This window comes from Sciurus carolinensis, chromosome 5 (assembly GCF_902686445.1).
Source record: "Sciurus carolinensis chromosome 5, mSciCar1.2, whole genome shotgun sequence".
NCBI lineage: Eukaryota > Metazoa > Chordata > Mammalia > Rodentia > Sciuridae > Sciurus > Sciurus carolinensis.
In genome coordinates this window covers 39,320,125-39,336,978 of record NC_062217.1, presented here as the reverse complement: position 1 = coordinate 39,336,978, position 16,854 = coordinate 39,320,125, and the positions used below count along the sequence as shown (strand labels likewise).

The following is a 16,854-nucleotide window of genomic DNA, read 5'->3' as shown; positions in this document are numbered from 1 at the left end:
ATAAGAAAGTGGAGCAAATAAACATGCAAGCACTATGAACTTAATCCGGACATAAAAAAGCAAAGAAAATTTTGGAGTTAAGTATTTATAATTTAATTTTAACAGTTCAATTTTATGAAAAATTAATGAATTCTTAATATGTTTTGAAACTCAGACCAACATTTGCAGTTATAAAGGGAAAATTATAAGGAACACAGAAAATTACACCAAAAAATGTTAAATAGACCAGCTTAATCATGTCTATGTAAACTGGATGTCATTATTTCATTTGGAAAGAAAGATTTTTTCCCCCTCTGAGCACTACTGGTCAGGATGCATTTTAACTTTTCAGTGAGAATTACAATGGCTAATTTTTTTTTCAAATTAATAAACATCTATAACCACAGAGAAAAATATCTCAATTTCTCTACAAGGTTTGAGGATGAGGAATTAGGTGGAAAGTTGAGTGGGAAGGTGGCTGACAGGTTTAAATGGCACTTGCAGGATTCTTCTGAATTAGAAGGCAAGGTACATGGCTTGGAAAACATCCTCATTCTATATGGAAGCTGGTCAGAGCTGCTTCAGAATTCCATTCCAGTCCCAAGACTTTCAGGTTCTCCATCTCCACTATCAGTTTCAAAACAAAAGTTTTGGGCCTTTCCAACAAATCTCCCAATTACAAAGCTAACAGAAGTAGTTATTATATCTATTTTTGTTGTTGTTATTGGTTTGTTTGTTTTACAGTGCTGGGGATTGAACCCAAGGCCTTGTGCTTACAAGGCAAGCACTCTACCAACTGAGCTGTATCCCTAGCTCCTGTTATTAGACCTATTAAGTAACACAGTAATCTTACCCTTTGCAAAACTAAAATATCTCTGAAGAATATGAGTTTAAGTAAGGCAAAAGGTAAATATTTGTAAATAGTTGTTTATACATCTTAAGAAAAAATAAGCAAATAAAATTTGGGTTTAAAATATAGATTTTAAAATTTGGCTATGTAAAGTAGTGTTTTAGAATTTAAATATATTATGCAGTAATTTTGTTGTTTCTTAACACCTAAGAAATAGTCATCAAAGAAGTTTAGAGATCACTCTGCTAATTATTCTTGTAATCAGTAGCTTAGTAAAAATTTTATTTCCTATTTTTAAAGAGATGTTAAATAGTAATTATCCTAAATCAGTAAGGGGTATTAAGTACCTAGTATTGTGGATTATATTCTAGAGAATACAAAGAAACTCGGAATTTGTAAGATTGGTTCTGAGAATAACCACAAGGTTAATTTTTTAAAAAATATTTTTTAGTTGTCAATGGACCTTTATTTAATTTATTTATTTATATGTGGTGCTGAGGATCAAACCCAGAGCATCGCACATGCAGGCAAGAGCTCTACCACTGAGCCACAACCCCAGTTCACAAGGTTAATTTTTTTAAAGTCATTTTAAAACTGGGAAACTATATTCTCTGACTACTGCACAATAAGAAGTTATTTTTAAAATCTTCAACAAATACACCAAAATTCTTTTCAACAAATAAGAAAATGTTCTTTTAAAATGTCAGTTAATGCTTGAAAATTAAAAGAAAAACAAAAGATTCTTCTAAAATTCTGCTAATGTATTAGCTCCTCAGGGAAGTTGTACAGAGAAGAATTAAAAGTACAATTACAGGACTTCTGCTTCAGGATATGTATGATGAAACCACAGACTGGATTTACTCTCCCATTTACAAAAAAAATTGGACAAAATATACAAAATTATCATTTCAGACAATGGACACAAGGCAGTAATCCCTGAGAGAGGAAAAGAAACGTTTTGACAACTGCCCCAGGCAAGAGGGGAGCCCAAAAGGTACAGCAGTCCCCCTGAGTTGAGAATTCAGGAATGCCAATGGCACTAGAGTTCACAAAATGAGTACCAGAGAGGAGAGAGCTGTGGAGAGGGCCGGGGCAACATGAAGAGGGTTCTCTCAGATCTTCATGGGACAGCTGAGTGGCACATGTCTGTGAGGAAACTCAAGTCCGAGTAAAGAACCACGCACAGGGCAGGTAGAGTAATTCCTAAAGCTCATACAGGGATGGGAGTGTCATGTTTTCAACACAAGAGTAAAGACATCTCATAATATACAGGAAATCACGCTGAGCACTCAGAAGGAAATTGTTTCAGTAGTGGGACCAAATTAAAGATTGTTCTTGTCCATTGTAATAGAGCTTAAAAATTAGCCTTGAGAGGATCAAATTCTTTCCAAATAATTTAGCGGATCCTAAAGTAGAATTAGAAAAACATTTATAGAAATTTTTATGATTACACAAATGGTATGCCTCTACTTCATGTACAGAGAAACAAGATGTATCCCATTTGTTTACAATAAAAATAAATTTAAAAAACAAACAAATAATAAAAATAAATGTATTTAAATGAAAAAAAAGAAATTTTAAAAAATCAAACACACAAGAACATAAAATTCACACTATCTCGCTTCTAATCAAAAATTACCAGATTAGAGCTGGGAATTACCAGATTAGAGCTGGTAGAGCACTTACCTAGCATACCCAGGATTTGACCCCCCCAACACTACAAAAAACAAATTGGCATACAAAGAAGCAAGGAAATACAATGCATAATAAGGAAAGAAATCAATCAATAGACACAGACTCAGAAATGATACAAATAATGGAATTAGTAGAAAAATATTGAAATGTCCATTATAATCCATAGATTCAAGAAGGCAGGCATAAGACAAAAAAGTATGATAAGGACAGACACAGAAGATGTAAAAAAGATCCAAATCAAATTTCTACAGATTAAAATTAAATTTCTGCAGTGAAAATTACACCAAATGGGATGAACAGCAGGCTGCACACTGCAGAAGAGATGACTACTAAACCGGTAGACAGCAACAGGAGGTATCAAAATAAAACACTGAAAAAAAGATTAAAAAACAAAAACCACAGCATCCCTGAACTACCGGAAAACCTCAAGCAGCCTAAAATATAAATTTATCACTGGAAACCTGAGAGGAGAGGAGAGAGATGAGGCGACAGTAGACAATGCTGAAAGAAAAAAATGGCTCACATTTTTCAAATATTATGAAAATTGTAAGTTTACAAATTCTAAACACAGAAACATAAAACAATACCAAGTCATATCATAACCCAATTGTTTAAGAACAGTTTTAGCCGGGCACGGTGGCACACGCCTGAAATCCCAGCAGCTCGGGAGGATGGGGAAGGATTTCAAGTTCAAAATCCAGGCTCAGCAATTTAGTGAGGCCCTAAGCAACTTAGCGAGACCCTGTCTCAAAATAAAAACATAAAAAGGGTTGGAGATGTGGCTCCATGGTTAAGCACTCCTGGGTTCAATCCCTGGTACCAAAAAAAAAAAATCTTTAAAGTGTTTTAAGGTAAAAAAAGTACATTACATACAAAGAAACAAGGAAGGAAATGAGAGAAGACATCAGAAACAATGCCCCTAAGAAGAGAGTGGAGCAACACTATCAAAGTACAGAAATAATGTCTTTTAGAAATGAAGACATGGAAAAGCTAATTTAATCAACAGATAGAACCACAAGACACGTTAAAGAGGACGTTCCTTTTTGCAGAAAAAACATAAAATGGAGCTCTTCCCCACCTCCCCAGGGTCCTGGGGATTGAACCCGGGGCACTTTCCCACTGAGTGACATGCCCAGCCTTTTTCATTTTGAAACAGGTTTCACAAAATTGCTTATGCTGGTCTGGAACTTGCAACCACTTGCCTCAAGTTCCCGAGTAGCTGCAATCACAGGCATGTGCCACTGTACCCTGCTCCTAAATGGAAATCTTTACAAAGGAATAAATAATGCCAGAAATAAAAGCATGTAGATAAACACGAAAGCTTTTTCTATTTTAAAAATCCCTTTAGAAGAGAATGTACTTTTAAAGTACCAGTGATAATGTAATTAAAATAATAACTGTTGGGGGTTTGTGACATATTTAGAAGCAAATTATTACAATAATGGGAAGAATTTGCCTGGAGGTAGACAGTGATAAATTACACATGTACACTCTAAAATCAAAAGCAAAACATAACAAAATCTAAACAGATATAGCTAACATGCCAATAATGAGATAGAAAGGATTTGATTAAAATTGTAGTACTACTTAATCCAAAAGGCAGAATAAAAACAAGAGGAAAAAGGAAACAAAGTACAAAAGGCATAAATGGAAAACAATAGCAAGATGGTACATTTAAACCCAGCCTTATCAATAAGCACATTAAGTGTGAATGTTCCAAGCACCCTAATTAATTAGATATCGTCAGATTAGACAAAAAAGGCAAGACCCAACTACATGTTGTTTATAAGAAACTAAATATGAAGATATGTATCAAAGGATGAAAGAAATATACCATGCTAATATTACTTAAAAGGAAGCAAGTGTAGCTATACATGTTAATAATGTAGATTTCAGAACAAAGAATACTCACTGGCATAAAGAGGATAATGTCATAATGATAAAGGGTCAGTTCATCAGGGTCATAACACATCCTAAACATTTCTGCACTTAACAGAGTTTCAAAATGCATGAAGGAAAAATGAGAGACCAAAAAGGAGGAAAAATACAAGTCCACAACCAAAGCCCAAGATATAAATAATCCTTTCTCAAAAATTCACTGAGGGCAGGGGTTTGCAGCTCAGGGGTAGAGCACTTGCCTAGCATATGTGAGGCACTGGGTTCAATCCTCAGCACCACATAAAAATAAATAAAACAAAGGTATTGTGTCCATCTACAACTAAAAAAAGAATATTAAAAATTTCAAAGAAAAAATAGTTAGAAAATCAGTAAGGATGCCAAAGACTTGAACAGTTCTACAACCAATTTGACCCAACTGACATACACCAAAAGAACCACCTTACAAAAGCAGTACACATTCCTTCTAAATGTACATGGTATGCTTACCAAGACAGACCATATTCTGGGATATAAAACAACCCTGAAAAACTTTAGAAGAACTTACATCCTACACAATCTATACAATATGTGTTTCTCTCTCTCTCTCTCTCTCTCTCTCTCTCTCTCTCTCTCTCTCTCTCTCTCTCTCTCTCTCTCTCTTTTGTGGTGCCGGGGATTGAACCCAGGGCCTTGTGCATGTGAGGCATTCTCTATCATATTAATTTAGAAATCAGTAATAAAAGATATCTGGGAAATCCCCAAATATTTGGGAAACAAACAACCCTACTAAAGTAATCCATAGGTCAAAGGAGAAACAAAAAGAGAAATTAGAAAGTATTTTGAACTGAATGAAAACCAAAAAGATGCTATATTAAAATCTTTGAGCTAAGCCAGGTGCAGTGGTGCACGCCTGTAATCCCAGGCTTGGAGGCTGGGGCAGGAGGATCTCGAGTTCAAAGCCAACTTCAGCAACTTAGCACGGCTCTAAGCAACTTAGCAAGACCCTGTCTCTATTTAAAATATAAAAAGGGGTAGGGATGTGGATCAGTGGTCAAGCACCCCTGGTACAAAAAAAAAAAAAAAAAAAAAAAAAAAAAACCTTTGAGCTAGCGGGGCATGGTGGTGCACATTTGGAATCAAAACAGCTCAGGAGTTTGAGGCAGGAGGATAGGAAGTCTGAGACCATCCTCAGCAACTTAGCTAGCATCTCAAAAAAAGCTGGGGATGTAACTCAGTGGTAGAGCATCCCTGGGTTATTTGAAGATCAATAAAATTGATAAGTATCTAGCAAAAGTCACAAAGACAAAAAAGAAAATAACTAATATCAAGAATAAAATATAAACCATACAGGATCTATGAGAAAATACAAGGGAATATTTACTTATCCAGTCTTTGGGTGGGTTAGGTATAGTTAGTTGTTATATCTAACCAGATATAACTGAGAATAAAGTATTGAATTTAGTTATGACCCCTTTTTCTGTCCTGATTGTTTCAAAAAACCAAGACAATGATCTTGTAAAACTCTTTAGAAAAATGTGTTTTGTTTTTGTTTTTGTTTTTTTGTTTTGGTTGTACCATTTAACTTGTTCCTCTGTAAATAAGAAGCTGGATCCAAAAGTACCAGAAAATATAAGGTAAATGGTTTTTCTTAATTTATTTTTTTAATTTTTATAGTTGTAGATGGACAGCCTGCCTTTATTTTATGAAGCGCTAAGGATCAAACCCAGTGCCTCATGTGTGCTGGGCAAGCACTCTGCCACTGAGCTACGCCCCCAACCCCGAGTTAAATGTATTTGACAGATAATTTCACAAGTTCACAAGTTCACAAGACAGTCTAGGAGGCAGTGATGTTCCAACATTCCACCATTAGTGATCTGAGTTTGAGGACCAAGTTAAATGAGGAATTCTTTGGTGGGGCAGGTCAGCTTTCTTTTGAATATCATTACAGATTCATATGTTTACATATTCAGTATGTTTCAGTTTCAGACATTCTTTTGGTGCTGTCCTTCTCCTAAGGTGAGTTCCTTAGAGATTAAGGTCTGTGGCAAAAAACTTACATCATATTATTATTATTTTTTTATTGTAAACAAATGGGATACATGTTGTTTCTCTGTTTGTACATGGAGTCAAGGCATACCATTTGTGTAATCATAAATTTACATAGGGTAATGTTATTTGATTCATTCTGTTATTTTTTCCCTTCCCCCCACTCCTCCCACCCCTCTTTTCCCTCTATACAGTCCTTTCTTCCTTCATTCTTGCCTCCCTCCCTAACCCTAACCCTAACCCTAACACTAACCCCTCCCACCCCCCATTATGTGGCATCATCCACTTATCAGTGAGATCATTCTTCCTTTGGTTTTTTGAGATTGGCTTATCTCACTTAGCATGATATTCTCCAATGTCATCCATTTGCCTGCAAATGCCATACTTTTATCATTCTTTATGGCAGAGTAATATTCCATTGTATGTATATACCACAGTTTCTTTATCCATTCATCAATTGAAGGACATCTAGGTTGGTTCCATAATCTGGCTATTGTGAATTGAGCAGCTATGACATTGATGTGGCTGTATCTCTGTAGTATGCTGATTTTAAGTCTTTTGGATATAGGCCAAGGAATGTGATAGCTGGGTCAAATGGTGGTTCCATTCCAAGCTTTCTGAGGAATCTCCACACTGCTTTCCAGAGTGGTTGCACTAATTTGCAACCCCACCAGCAATGTATGAGTGTACCTTTTTCCCCACATCCTCGCCAACACCTATTGTTGCTTGTATTCTTGATAATCGCCATTCTAATTGGGGTGAGATAGAATCTTAGGGTAGTTTTGATTTGCATTTCTCTTATTACTAGAAATGTTGAACATTTTTTCATATGCTTGTTGATTGCTTGTACATCTTCTTCTGTGAAGCATCTGTTCATTTCCTTAGCCCATTTGTTGATTGGATTATTTGTATTCCTGGTGTAGAGTTTTTTGAGTTCTTTATGTATACTGGAAATATTATTATTATTAACATTATTATTTGGTACCAGGGATTGATCTGGAGTGGGGAGGCACTTAACTGCTGAGCCATAGCCTCAGCCCTTATTATTATTATTATTATCATTATTTTGAGACATGAGCTCACCAAATTGCTGAGGCTGACCTCCAATTTGCAATCCTCCTGCCTTAGCCTCCCACGTCTCTGGGATTACAGGCATGTACTACCATACCCAACTTGTAATATTACTTTAATGAGGAATCCAATCACAGGGAGCAGGAGTGAGGGACAAAGGAAATAAAGCGAAGAAGGAGAGAGTGTCAATATGACAGTGTATTATCAAGCTGCCACCCATTTCATTTGTTTGATGGAAACTCTGGAAGCCTTATATATGCATTTCAGGACCACTTGGGAGGCAGGTAGAGAAAAGGGAAAGAAAAAATTTATTTTTATCTTCCATTGGTCAAAGGCTTGTCCAACAAGTCATTAAGTTCCCTACTCTTGGATTTCAACTCTGTACTTCCAGGTCATACATGTGTAGTTCTGGGCATTTGACCCCAGAGCAGGGTCAACAGGGAAACCCTGAGGCAGGAAGGAAGGGGCTTGCAAATGGCAGGAGATGAGGCTGTGTGAGGGTCTGTGAGCATGAGAGCTTGCACAGGGCTGAAATGAGACAAGTGAGTCCCAGAGGCTCTGTGATGGCATGTAAGATGCACTGAAATTAAATGCTTAAGGAGCTGGGGACGTAGCACAGGAAAGAATGTGTGCCTAGCAGCATGTGTGAGGCCCTGGGCTTGACTGCCAGCAAAGATAGAAACTCAAATTTCCCCAAATTTGGCTGGTGGGAATCCTTTCAAAATGATTCCTGCATCCTTTTAATATAATTCCATTCATCCACATCTTGAACTTTCTTGCTTTCTAGTCCAACAAACTGTCCTTGGTTTCACTTGTGTCTTCCCTATCCCAGATCCAGAATGAGTCATTTCTCCAAGGAGTCCTAGTTCTTCTTAGTGTATTTAGAAAGAGTTGGTGAACCAGGGCTGCTCATCGCTATTGGGATGCCACTGTGTCTAGATCTTTCAGTGGTCAAAGTTAGGAAACAGACCTTTTTTTTAAATTGATGCATTATAATTATATATAACAGTGGAATTCATTATGCCATATTTGTATATGCATGTCACATAGTTTGATCTGTCCCCTTACCTTCCCTCTCCTTCCCCTCCTCCCTCAGGAAACACTTTTAAAAATCATTAGTTTGTATTAATATTTATATTCTAATCTATTTGTAGGGTTTTAATTTTTTTGTAATCTTATTTCATTTTCTGTTATGCTAAAAACCTTTGTTCGGGTTGGGGATGTAGCTCAGAGGTGGAGGGCTTGCCTAGCACCCTCAAGGTCTTAGGAGAAAAAACAAAAAACCTTCGTTCTAATAGCAAATAAGCATTTGCTTTCTTTCAGTATACCTAATATAAAATTCACAATAGCAATGCCACAGTTACTAACAATAAAACTAGTGAATGTGGTTTAAAGAATTCTTTGCAGTTAATTTCTAATTTAGCTTTTAATGTAACTAGTAAATATATATGACTGCCATTAGCAAGTCCTAATATCATAATGTTAAATTATTTTACCTGTTAACAAAACAAAATTTCTTTTTCAAATCGTGGAATGAGACATCATTACCGTATGTACATGTATGATTATATGAATGGTATGAATCTACATCATGCACAACCATAGAAATGAAATGATGTACCCCATTTGTGTACAATGAATCAAAATGCAGTCTGTAAAAATTTTTTAAAAATTTTTTAAAATTTCTTTTTCATATTAATTCACAAGTGAGAAAAAATTCATAAAATGAGATTTTAACCTCTCTATTATTATTTTAACAATACTGATCGATTGATTGACTGACAAGGTCTCACTATTTTACCCAGGCTGGTCCCAAATTCCTGGGCTCAAGTGATTCTCCTGCCTTAGTCTTCAGTGTAACGGGGACTACTGGCACTCACCACCACACCTCAGCTTAACTTCTTTATCATCAAATAGTAACCTATAAATGATATAGCCCAATGAAGAGTCTCAACTATTATAAAAAGCATACAGGAAAGGTTAAAAATGTAAATGAGGGTCAGGTTTGTGGCTCAGTGGTAGAGTGCTTGCCTAGCATGTATGAGGCACTGGGTTCGATTCTTAGCACCACATAAAAATGAATGAATAAAATAAAGGTCTGTCAACATCTAAAAATAAATGAATAATAAAATATTTTTTTAAAATGTAAATGATGCATACAGATAAATTTATGGTCAGATGACATCACAACATGCTAAATAAGCAATAATTTTATAGTTATTTGAATATGGATAAGTGGTGGGAAAATGATTTACCATTTATGTGAGAGCATGACTAAATATAATTCTAAATTATCTTCTCCACCTTAGCAGCCATACTCACATTATTGAACAGTAATAGGTTTTAAGGCTTAGATTCTATCTTGGAACATGCTGTAATGATTCACTAATAATAAATATTATAACTACAGAAATCTTTAAGGCATATTATTAAATGATTAGTCCATTAAATTAAAACATTGCTGGTTAAAAAAAAAGAGTGTATTGTCAACAGTAATAACAATGGCACGAAAACTGGTTTGTCATGCTCAAAATTTAAAAAAGACTAACATGTAAAATACTAAACACAAATACATATTTCTATGATTAACTGCTACATCTGCAATTGAGTGCTTTCTGTGCATTAGTACTAATTTTACTTTATTGGTTTTAGAGTTGTTCATAATTAATAAATTTGTTTTATTTAAATACATGAAAGTGCTGGACATGGTGGCACACACCCGTAATCCCAGCGGCTCAGGAGGCTGAGGCAGGAGGATCATGAGTTCAAAGCCAGCCTCAGCACCTTAGCAAGGCCCTAAGCAACTCAACAAGACTCTGTCTCTAAATAAAACATAAAAAAGGGCTGAGAAAGTGGATCCGTGGTTAAGCACCTCTGAGTTTAATCACCGGTATCCACCCCCACAAAAAAAGTGATAAGAAAAAGTGTACTAACTAGAACTCTTTGGATTGCAAGTGGCAGACCCAATGCAAACAAGTGTAGCAAAAAAGATATTTAAGGATCATGTAATCGAAAAGGCTAAGATTGGTTCTCAGCTAAGGGAGACTTTGCCCACCACCAAGTGGGTATTTCATAATGTCTGGAGATTCTTTTGACTGTCCCAGGTGGGAGTCTATTACTGGCATCCAGAGGGAAGAGACTCTTGCTCAACCTGGTTTTCCTATTGCATCCAGCTTCTAGATTTCTGTTGGGTATGTGCTCAGTTTGAAGTTGTTTCTTATGGTCTAGCACCCTATGTCTCAAGTATAAATTAACCACCCCAAAAAACAAGGCAAAGGGAAAGCAGGATAACAGCTATAAATATTCCCACATAGAAAAGAGAGATGAAGAAACATCAATACAGGTGATGTTTTGCTGGACAGGAAGAGCAAGCTTCCCAGCCTGGAAAGGGAAATGAGATGAGTTCCTTAGTTACCAGACTGGTTGCCTTGAGTTCTAAACTCTAGGAGACTCTCCCATATCCATTGTCCTCCAAAGTCACATTTGAGAGGACATTGTGGGTGGTTCCTGTCTGGGATCTTTCCTGCAGAACCAGAGCACTTGTTTTGTGGTCAGTTTTAGGGCTTTGGGAGTTGAGAGGGGATGGGCAATCATACAACTTAATTTCTCAGGCTTTAATTTCTTTGAAGCTATAACTGCCTTAGATTCATGCTAGCCTTTTAATCACAATCTGCTGTTGTGATTTTTGACTCATCCAATATCCTCACTGTTCTGCCCATTACTCAAGTCCCTAGGTTAACTGCTTCCATCTTGGCCTTTTCTTTCAAACAAATGGAGCAAAACTGCTCCTTACACCCAGGTCGCATCATGACACAACACTCTTTATTCCAGGGTTGACTGTTATCTTGGTAGGACAGGGAGGAAGTGGCAGGAGATGTGTGGGTGTTCGGACTCACCCTAGATGCTAAGTACATTTTTCTTACACTTTCTGCCCCCATTTTGCTCCTACCAATTTAGTGCATGGCTGTGAGCATATCACAGAGACAAGTATGCAGAAACAACACTCAGGGAGTTCTTAAGTTCTCAGGCTTACTACCCACCCTTTGACTCTTTCCTATGTAAGCTCATTCTTTGTCTTCTACTCAAGATCCTTTGGCTCAAATTCTACCCAAGTGGAGCTTTGCAAACCACATTTACACTACTTCTGATTATGAGTCATTCCATTTAACACATGGCACACTGCAATAGCTTGCAGATAGGTATGTTGTGTGCATTTGTGTATTTCTGTGTGACTTGGTTCAGCTGGATGATTTTCTGCATTCATCTAGTGTTTCTCAAAAATGAAACTGCACAAAAGCACACGTTTACATTATGCTGTAATTGTTCCCTAATATAGCAGTCACACTGGAAGTAGTCTGTTTTCAAAACAAGAGTTACTGCAGAAATGATAGTATTACTTTTACCACCATAAAATACATATGTATGTGTTAAGAGTATGCTAAGAAAATATTGTGATTCTTTTGCCATAATTTTCTAATATGGGCAAACACTAACCCTTGTTTTTTAAGTGGTATTTACTTCTCATTTATTCCCACTGTCTTTTTCCCCTTCACTTTTCATTCATGCTTGTTTCTTTTCTTTCTTTCTTTCTTTCTTTTTTTTTTTTTTTTGTATTCCTGAAGACCACAAAGTAGATGTAAAATAATCATAGCTACACATTCAGGTACTCCAGGAATAGAATTTGGTTTATTTGTCACCAAGAAGGGAGATCCATAGCAAAGAAGTTATTTCCTACCTTTTCTCCCAGAAGCTTGTCATATTACCCATGTGCCATAGTAACTCTAGCTCTTCTTTCTTATAATATCCATTTCAGACAGAATTAATCATGTGGCTCCCAAGGTGCTTAAAGACTTTCAAAACGCTTTCACAGAAGCTGAATATAGAAGCAGTGCTCTGGGAGAAGAGTTCAGGTGCACCATAACGGAGGTTAACTGACAGAATGAAGTCCACACTTGGGTTACGCAGTTAAGTGTTAATCCTAGACCAAATGTGACAATCTTCAAAGTCTTTAACTAACTTCAACAAGATGACAAAACTTGACCATTCTAGTTTCTCTCTTGCATTACTGTACCCCCCACCTGGAGCCTAGTGTCACAGAGTAAGTGACATACCCACTCCCCCTGGCTGTTGCAAAAATGCCACAGCAGTGTCATTGGCCGGGAAACTGTCTCTCTCACTTGCCAGTACTGCTGTCACCCTTGCTGCACTGGTCCTCAGTGATGAGATCTACCATGCCAGCTCGAAGACTGCTGTTTCCCTGAAGCCAGCACAGCACATACTATCTCTGTCTCTATCTATGTAGGACATTATGTGATAAGCTGATGTCAACATTCTCACTTAGCAAGCAACTAGGATTCCAGAACAGGAACTCTTTTTTTGGGTGAGGGGACTAGGGAGGGAACCCAGGGGCACTTTACCTCTGAGCTACATCCCCAGCCCTTTTTATTTTTTTTAATTTTGAGACAGGGTCTAAGTTGCTAAAGACCTTGCTAAATTGCTGAAGCCAGCCTCGAACTTGTGATCCTCTTATCTCAGCCTCCCAAGTCACTAGGATGCTCCACAATGCCTGGCTAGGCCACAAACTCTTTAGAATTAGGCAAACCCAGATTTAAGTGAAAAATAATTATAACATATCTTTAAAAACTGGAGATAATAACATACATTTCTAGGACTGGTTGTAAGGATCAAGTGAAACAGTATACCCCAAAGCTTGGTACTTAGCGAGTTCTAAATGTTAGTTACTGCCCTCCTCAAAAAGTTAAAAAAAAAAAAAAAAAAAAAGACCTTAGTTATTAAAAATATACAAGTCCACTTGTGGTTGCCCTGTCACTACTCTGGAATGGAGCAGTCTCACTGGAGAAGCCACAACAGTGTGTAACTGGCACCATTTACTGAACACATACCAGATATAAGGGCTATACTAGGTGCTCCTGGGAAACACACATCAACCAACAAATCGTTAACTGTGCATTGTAAGAATTTTTGAATTTGTACTCTACCAACCAGATCAAAGCAGTTCCATTAAAAGAAGTAGCAGCATGGATGAAGCATTTTTAAAAAGCACAGAATAGGGATACAGAAATGCTGGATTTGGGTCTAGGTTCACTGTTTACTTGTCATATACACTTGGAGAGGTCGATTAACCTCCCTAAGCCTAGATCTCTACACATGTAAGGAGGAAGAATTGGTCTAACGCTGAACAGGTTATGGAAATTTTAGACATGAATATACAACTGACCCAAAGTAGGAAATCCACATAATGGAATGGCTGTAAAGATAAATGTATAACTTTTCCTATGATCTGACTGTCAAACTGGAAAAACTCCCAGAAGACACTATCATTAGATCCACCATAAAAGAGCTGAAGGAGCAACATAAAAAAATATGTTCACCTTATATCAGATTATCCTAGCCAAAAGGTAGATTAGAGGTGGGGGCAAGGGAATTGGGACTATTAACCACTTGATTTAAGCCAAAAATCATAACCTCAAAGGTTCCAGAAGTGCCTTGAGGTTCTACAATATTTGTGGAGTTTGAAACTAAATAAATTATCAAGGACATGCTCTATTATCTTTATTTTATACTGTTAGTTATATCTTTTATTCCAACCATGATTGGATAGTTTCTAGTTGAAACCAAGTACTTTCTATACCAAACTTCAGTTAATAGAGTCAAAACCTTGAGGGTTATTAACTAGCATATACGGTGCTTTGGTAAGACTTAGAAAAAGAGAAATAGGTATAGTCTAAGAGATGCATAGATTAACTAGCAAGTCTACCTTCAGGCAAAGAAAAAGTTACTCTTTCTATAGGCAAATACAACTCTGTGTGACCTGACACATGGCCTGTGGGGGATGGGTAATGAGCTAGAGGTCAGCCTCCAATCACTGTTGGCCAGGAGCCTTTGGACAGGACATAGTCATAAAACTAATCACAGGGGCCTGAACCCTATACAAAGGCAAGACTCTTACAATATTCTTATCACCACAATCTATAGTATATATATTCATGCAAACATCTGAGGGCAATCTCTGCTTTTGGATGCAGAGTGGAATGAGGAATTTGTATTCTAATACCAAAATACCAAAGTATGTGGTAAAAAAAAAAATGTTATGAATCACAAAGGAAGAAACAATGAAATACTATAAAAATCTAGAAGACAAACAATAGCCCCACTTCTATCTCAAGTAATTAGAGAATATTTCAGAGAAGGTGACATCAGAACTCAGTCCTGAATGATGGGTATGATTTGGTCACATGGACATAAAAACAAAGGGGACTGGGAAATGCCAAATGTAAATAGCAAATAATAATTTACTCTGTCAGATGCAAATGTTATGTGGGTCACAGTAGTAAAAAATTTGGAAAGACAGGTTGGGGTCACATTATGGAAAACCTTAAGACCAGACTAAGGAGTTAAATTTTTTTGTGGGCAAAAGGGAGCCACGATGAGATCAGAACTTTCATGAATATGACCTTGGCAATGTATTAAGAGGAACCAAAAGAGCCAAACAACTTTCTTTTTTACATAAAAAAAAAAAGACGATGACTCAAAAGAGCAGAAAAACAGTCAGTGATGAAATTAAAGGCAACTGAAGTAGTCTAAGATTACAGTGCGATAAATGGTCAGTGGGAACGAGGAATTCTGTAAGTACCAGAGAGAACAGGTTTCGACTGTTAGGGTTTAGATCTGGAATGTCCCTCAAGGGCTCATGTGTTGAAGTCTTATTCCCAAAGCGGCAGTGTTCAGAGGTCTAGCTTTTGGGAAGTGACTGGATCTTGAAGGTTCTAACCTCATCAGTAGATTAATCCACTTCATGGATTAATAATTTAAGTGAACTACTGGGACGTGGTGGAAACTGTAGAAGGTGGGGTTGAGTTGAAGGAGTGAGTCCTTGGGGGTGTGCCCTTGGGAACTGTATCTTATCCCCCAGCCCCTTCCTCTCTCTTGCTTTCTCTGCTTCCCAGCTGTCACAAGGTGAACAGCCTTGTCCTGCCACACCCTTCCACCATGATGTTCTGCCTCACCACTGGCCCTCAAACAACGGAGCTAGCCAACCACAGATGGAAATCTCTGAAACCATGAGCCAAAATAAATCTTTCCTCCTCTAACTTGATATGTATTTTTGGTCACAGTGATGAAAAGCTGACTAACACAGCAACTGATGTGGATGGTAATTGAGAGAAGAGTCAAGGTGACAATGAGTTTCCATGTCTGTTGTGAAAGAGTAGATGGGTAATACCTTTAAAATACCACAGGAGGAAAAATAAACTTTACAAAATAATCAGTGGCTTGATAACAAAATCCAGGGTGCTGGCAAGACTTCTACACATGGACACTCACAAGGAATTGAATATAAAGAAGCAGATTAAAAACAGAGCTGAAGCAATCTATCTGGGGGTCTCTAATTGTCATCGAGCTAGTGGAATACGAGAGGAACCAGAAAAGGGTAGTGGTAGAAAGAAATGGTGACTAAAGAAACAGTGGTTAGAAAGGGAGAGGAGAAACAGTATGCTATCACTATGACCAAAACCAGAGACCTTCCAGAGCAAGAAATGAGCTGGGCGTGGGGCACAGGCCTGTAATCTCAGCTACTTGGGAGGCAGAGACATGAGGATCAGAAGTCTGAGATCAGCCTGGGCAACTTAGAAAGACCCTATCTCAAAACAAAATTTTAAAAGGTCTGAGGATGTAGCTCAGTGGTACAGTGCTTGTCTAGCATGTGCAAGGCCCTGGGTCCAAGGTTCAATCCCTAGCACTCCAAAAAAACTGTTCAGCAATGTTGAGTGTTAGAAACAGTGATGAGTGCCTGTCTAGCACTACAACCTAATTTTTAAGGCCCACTTTCAATTCTTATAAAGCAAAGGTATTAGGGCAAAGGGGCTTTTGGAAAACTACTTAGGACAACAGGGTTCTTTTAAGAATTCATATTCCTGGGCTGGGGTTGTGGCTCAGTGGTAGAGCACTCACCTAGCACGCATGAGGCCCTGGGTTTGATCCTCAGCGCCATGTAAAAATAAAATAAAGGTATTGTGTCCACCTACAACTAAAATAAAATATTTTTTAAAAAAGCATTCATATTCATTAAATTCTTAAAGAGATAGGCTGATAGTCAAAGAGACCAGTCAGGTCTAGAGCCTCAGAGTGTATGAAGCAAGCAAGAGGACTCCAGGCCAGTCCTTCTTGGAACTGGTAGTATTGGCTGTCCCATCTAGCATGGCTCAACTGCCAGGTCTTGCTTATGACACAGGATAAGAGGGCAGAGTCTTAGTAGTACTTCATGCAACAGATGAATAGGTCAGGGCAAAATTAGGATTATGTGGTGAGATAGTGGA

General features: G+C 37.5%; 1 protein-coding gene across 2 annotated transcripts in view; it reads right to left on the bottom strand.

Annotated features, from left to right (window-relative positions):
* The window catches only part of Cab39l (calcium binding protein 39 like), a 128,992-nt gene that overhangs the window by 76,074 nt on the left and 36,064 nt on the right, over positions 1 to 16,854 (bottom strand). The gene's annotated exons all lie outside the window — the stretch shown is intronic.